Genomic DNA, 6,640 nt, shown 5'->3' on the forward strand with positions numbered 1-6,640 from the left:
TAAATTGAACTGATAAGGGACCAAAGGTAGGTCCTTCATTTGTGGCCCTGGTTTGTGGAGGGCCCTTGTGTCAAAGTCTAGTTCCATAACCTTGTCATTGCACTACATATAACATTACATGGTACATATATTATTATTTAATGGTTTCTTATTCATTGTACTTGGTGTGAGAGAGTATAGTTAAAAAGGTTGATTGAAAAGGAAGACAGTTAAACACTCATGCCGATTGGCTTACAGCCTTGAAATCAAAATCTGCATCTGCTCAGAGCACTGCTAGCTAAATTGGAGCTACAAGTATTAATTTAGAGGAGGCTTATAAGTTTACAGTTCTGTAAGAACAGTATAGAAGATACCATGAGTTTCCTTTTTATGAACCTTGTTTTTTTAGGGTAAATTTTTGTTTGTGGAAGTTAATGAGGAAAAAAATAACTACTCTTTTCACGATAATAATCTGATGTGTTCAATACATTATAAGGGAAAGTGACAGCATTGGACCTGACAGCATTGTGTTTATTCTGCAAACTTAATGGATACGAATAGACAATTTCTTCCCTTCTCTCAATTAGCCAGGAGTTAGAAGGGACTGACAGTCAGGAAACTTCAGTTGCCCTGCGGGCCCTGTATGCCTTTGTTTAATAACCAATAAAGCTCCAGATCAATGCAAGGAAGACAAATGACTAGCCTCAATACAGGAATACCTCCAACAATCAGAACTCCCCATCCTGGTCGCCCTCAGTTTAACACACAACATGAGCAAATTATCAACTGTTTATCACTTGGAATGAGTAGCAGGAGGACACTGTACAGACACAGACAGCAACTTGAAATTGGACCACTAACTCATGCACCATGTATGAAAAACGACCAAAAAAAAACAAAAAAACAAACAAACAATATGGAGAACTTCAGTGGATGATTCTACATGGTGCTACTGCTTCTGTACTGTGCTGAGACCATTTCGGGAGCTCGGGTCGCAGAGCCCCAGCCCAGTCTGCGGGGCTGAGGCACTTCTGGCGCTGTAGTGTAGGTGGAGGGGCTTGGATTGCAGAGACCTGAACTTGTATGCTGTTGGACTTTGCAACAGAGGCTGGTGGAAGGGACGTGTCTTTTTGACCTTGCTGACAAAAGTGGTTGGTGTGCAGGGACTGAGGCGTAAATAGGTGCTGCACTGCACTGTACTGTACTGTGCTGTACTGTACTGTACTGTGCTGTACTGTACTGTACTGTGCTGAGCTGAGCTGTGTTGAGACTGAGGGGCTGAGGCGCTACTAGTAGAAGAGAAGAGAAGAGAAGAGAAGAGAAGAGAAGAGAAGAGAAGAGAAGAGAAGGAAGGCCATCAGATGGGGGGACCCAGGTGGAGAGGGTGAAAACCCTCTTCTGCCTGTTGTCATGAGAGATGGCCAGACTCTCAAATGCTTTTATCCACAAACCATCCGCACCCTGAATCCTACATTACCACCCCGCTGTTCACCCAGCATCTACTATACACCCACGATTGTCCTTTTGAACCAGAGTGCACTTTATTCCATTGCTTTTATATTACTCAATTCTATAATGTTCAATTTTATCATTGCTATTTTGAATTGTATTGCTGTTTGTCTTTTTAAGAGGTTTGTATTTTTGTGTCTAGGGATGTCAAAAGTAAGAATGTCATTGCATGGTGTAAAAACTTACACACACTTCTGTGCACATGATAATACACAAATCTCATCTCATCTAGTACCGCACTGCAGGTCCCGTGGCACAGGTAGCAGAAACTTGGCTGAAAAGCCACTGGTGGATGATGCCATGTTTCATGGAACTGTGATTGGTGATCTTGGTTCTTGGGCAGTTTTGGATCTCTGTCAATGAATTCACAATAAAAGATACTGTAGGAGCTGTGTTCATTAATTTATTCATTTTCCTTCACTGATTATCTGAACTCAGGTCGCAGGGGATAGGGGCCGATCCCAGCTGACATTGGGTGTAAGGTGAGGTACAACCTGGACCGGTCTCCAGACAAACCCAAGGGTGACACATAGAAACAGACAATCATTCATGCTCTCATTCACTCCTAAGGGCAATTTATTATCACCAATTAAACCTAAGCTGCATGTATTTGGACTGTGGGAGGAAGCAGGAGACACGTTGCCATATCCAAATAAATATTTTGAAATTAAATGTAGGCTAAGTGTCACTGATTCAACATGAAACTTTAGACTACTCTCTAGTCAAGACAATTATCAGCCTCTTACATGGCAACTTGCAGGTATCCATATATAGTAAGAAGTCTTAAAATGATCACACTACAATAACCATGGCTGATAGTGAGAGGTGCAGATGAAATAATTTTTTGAGGACACTATCATGTTGCTGCATAAGTCATATAACATGGAAAGTATTTTAATTCCATCTAAGATTAAAAAAACAAACAAACTCCAATGAATTCTTTCCAGTTTGTTTCTTTATGCAGAATATGCAACATAATGTGTATGCTTTGGTTTTACCAGGTTTTTTATTGCATCTCCAGAAAATGTGTTTGGAAGGTATTTGAAAATATTTCAAACTTTGAAAACTTAAAAAAAAAAAAAAAAAAAAAGACTGTAAGAACTAAAACAAGAATAAGCGTTTTGCAGTGAGACTGCAATGCTGTATATGTGAAGGGAACACACACAAGATGTTAACAGTTGCACCAGCCACAAAAAGTTACATAATTGTATTTAATGAAATTCTCTAACTTTTCACCCTTTACTGTACATGTACATCTCTATAAATACTGTATATGTGTATCCTTTTCTGTACAAGATATAATTTCTGAACATTGGGATTCACAAAACAAAAAATATAGTCTCATTTACACATCATTTAAATTGCACATTTTGTCAACACTTCATCCTTAAATCCAGAAACTATAGTGTTGCATTACTCATATATCTTATCACTAAACTCCTTTATTTCTCGCCATTATCGGACTGTAGTGGAATTGTGCCAATAGATTACAAAAATATAATATAACCATTGTAAATACAATCTGCCCAAAATACATTTTGTAAAGCATGACATAGTAGTGTGTCAAATTGGTTTATTGGCTCTATTATATGACTTTGGATCATGGTTACAGTTATGAAAAGAACAGTTATATATAAATATATAAATATTTTACATGCAAGTGCTTTTGAACCAACCAAATAAAAGCCGCATGTCACGAGCTGTTCTGCCCTTTTCCACAGCAGAGCTTTACACCAACTGTAGGCAAAAAATGCTCTGCTGAAGAGCACACTATACCTATGTTCAATCAGCCGTTTAGTCAATCAGCATTAATTTGGGCATCCATAGTTGAAAAATTATTATTATAAATCCTTGTGAAGTGTAAATCTTATTAGGTATTTTGACCATTGTTCTTTAAACTGCTGCTGAAACTGAGCTACCCTGAGTTTTAGTCCTTAGCTTGGGTAAAATTCCAAAAACAGTAGATCCTATATTTCAGTCCCAGCACTAGTTTTTCCAAGTTGTCTTTTACACTGCATAGTAAACTTCATCGATGCAGTTTTATTTTTTGTAGTCATCAAATTAGTAGTCTCTAAGTCCAAGCCAAATCACATGAGTTATTTTATCAGACTTGCTGACAGAAGACATTACAAAACTGTTTTCACGGGATGTCTATGCCAAATATAAGAATTGTATGTGTAAATTTGTTAGAGCCCATTTAACGGTAACGGATAACTGCTGCATATGCAGCATATACATTACCTATCCAATAAGATTTGTTCAGGGTAAAGAATGTGTCACATCAACAAATCAACAAATCTTTGTACTGCAGTTTTACATATTATTTTTCTCTGTGCATTCATGTGAGTGAATTCTACAATCTACAATGTCATTTAGCAGACGCTTTTGACCAAAGCAACGTACATATGAGAGGTAATACAACACAAGCAAAGATGAAGTCAAGAAACATAGAAAGAGTAAGTAACTAACTTAAGTGAGTTAAGTTTGAGTCCATTAGGACACAATTGCTTTTAGGTCATGCGAGCGGTCAGTGCGATACTTATCGTTGTCATCTATGTAGATCAAGTGTGACAGTGTTCAGTAAAGAGTTGGGTCTTCAGTATCTTCTTAAAGATTGATAAGCACTCAGCAAAACAGTTTAGAAGTTTGTTTCACCACCGGGGCACTACAGAGGAGAAGAGTTCGATGCGTAGAGCCCTTCAGCAACAGAGGAGCCAGATGTCTTTCTGATATAAGGTGGGACGGGCTAGGATGACGAGGAGCTCCGTCTTTGAGAGGTTGAACTGAAGGTGATCTTCTGTTATCCATGTGGAGATGTCTGCAAGACAAGCAGAGACATTAGCCGAGACTGTGGGGTTGTTTGGTGGGAAGGGAAAGAACAGCTAGGTATGGTCGGCATAACAATAGTATGAGAAGCCATGATTGCGCCAAGAAAGCTGGTGTAAATTGAGAAGAGAAGGGGGCCTAGCACTGATCCTTGAGGCACCCCAGTGGAAAGGTTTTGTAGTTTGGACACTTCTCCCGGCCAAGATACTTTAAAAGATCTCCCTGCAAGGTAAGACGTGAACCATCGGAGGGCAGAACCTGAAATACCCAGTTCTGTGAGTGTAAGGAGGAGGATCTGGTGTTTGACAGTGTCGAAGGCCACAAAGAGGTCCAGCAGCAATAGAGCTGATCAGTGGCCAGCTGCTTGAGCCAGACGCAGTGATTCTGTTACAGACAGGAGTGCAGTCTCAGTAGAGTGACCTTGCTTGAAGCTGGACTGATTTGGATAGTACAGGTTGTTCTCAGAAAGGAACCTGGAGACTTGGTTCAAGACTGTGTGGTCCAGAATTTTTGAAAGGAATGGTAGGAGTGAGACAGGTCTGTAGTTTCCCACCTGGGCCGGGTCCAGTGTTGTTTTTTTGAGCAGTGGAGTCACCTGCACTCGTTTGAAGGTGGTGGGAAACACACCACTGTAAGTGGTGATTGGATGGTATCGGATCCAGTGGGCAGGTGTTTGGTCTAGAATCCAGCAGAAGTTTCAAGGGAGAAGCTTAGTTAGGTGGTGGCAGCAGCTGTAGTTGGTCAGGCTCAGAGAACTGGTTACTGATGGCAACAACTTTTTCTGCAAAAAAGGGGGCAAACATGTCAGAAGTGGAGGGAGGAGGGGGTGACTGATGGAGGAGCGAGTTGAAAGCCGAGGGCATTTTCTGAGCATTGGTGGCTTTGCAGATCTTGTTCTGGTAGTATATGGTTTTAGCTGATTTGATGTTAGAGGTGAGAGAAGTTAGGATATTTTGGTAGTTGCTGAGTTCAGAGGTGATCCTGGATTTGCGCCATTTCCTCTCTGCCGCTCTGAGCCCTGCCCTATGTTCTCTGATGACTACAGTGAGCCGCGGGTTTGAGGCGGTGACAGTCAAGTTTGCTGTGGAGCATTACCGAGTCAGGATCAGATCCAGTGTATTGCCCCTTTATGAGTAGGAGGGGTGACGACCTGATTGAGGTCAAAAGATGACAGAAAAGACAGGAAGTCAGAGTCTTGGGCTCTCTCAGTGTGAATATTCACGTCTCCCATGACAATCAGGGGTTTTTCCTCATCAGGGAGGGCTAAGAGTAGCATGTCAAGCTCTACGACGTTTCCAGTTGGCACCTGGCGGTCTGTACAGTAGTGTTTAATATAATAGCAGTCCAATGTGACTAACCAGATTAATCCAGGTTTTTAGTATATTTTTTATTGCTACATGGCAAACAAGGTACCAGTAGGTGCAGTAGATTCTCAGAAAACCAACAAGACCCAGCATTCGTGATATGCACGCTCTTAAGGCTGTGCAACTGGGCCATTAGTTGAAAGGGGTGTGTTCAAAAAAATAGCAGTGTCTGCCGTTGACTTTACAAACTCAAAACTATTTTGTACAAACATTTTTGTTTCTAGGATTTAGCAATCCTGTGAACCACTAAACTAATATTTAGTTGTATGACCACAGTTTTTTTATAACTGCTTCACATCTGTGTGGCATGGAGTCAACCAACTTGTGGCACCTTTCAGCTGTTATTCCACTCCAAGATTCTTTAACAACATTCCACAATTAATTTACATTTCTTAGTTTTGCTTCAGAAACAGCATTGTTGATGTCACCCCACAAGTTCTCAATTGGATTAAGGTCCGGGATTGGGCTGGCCACTCCATAACATCAATGTTGTTGGTTTGGAACCAAGATTTTGCTGGTTTACTAGTGTGTTTGGGGTCATTGTCTTGTTGAAACACCAATTTCAAGGGCATGTCCTCTTCAGCATAAGGCAACATGACCTCTTCAAGTATTTTGACATATGCAAACTGATCCATGATCCCTGGTATGCGATAAATAGGCCCAACACCATAGTAGGAGAAACATGCCCATGTCATGATGCTTGCACCACCATGCTTCACTGTCTTCACTGTGTACTGTGGCTTGAATTCAGAGTTTGGGGCTCGTCTCACAAACTGTCTGTGGCCCTTGGACCCAAAAAGAACAATTTTACTCTCATCAGTCCACAAAATGTTCCTCCATTTCTCTTTAGGCCAGTTGATGTGTTCTTTGGCAAATTGTAACCTCTTCTGCACATGCTTTTTTTTAACAGAAGGACTTTGCGGGGGATTCTTGTAAATACATTAGCTTCACACAGACGTCTT

The sequence above is a fragment of the Centropristis striata genome, chromosome 7 (genome assembly GCF_030273125.1).
Source record: "Centropristis striata isolate RG_2023a ecotype Rhode Island chromosome 7, C.striata_1.0, whole genome shotgun sequence".
Taxonomy (NCBI): Eukaryota; Metazoa; Chordata; class Actinopteri; order Perciformes; family Serranidae; genus Centropristis; species Centropristis striata.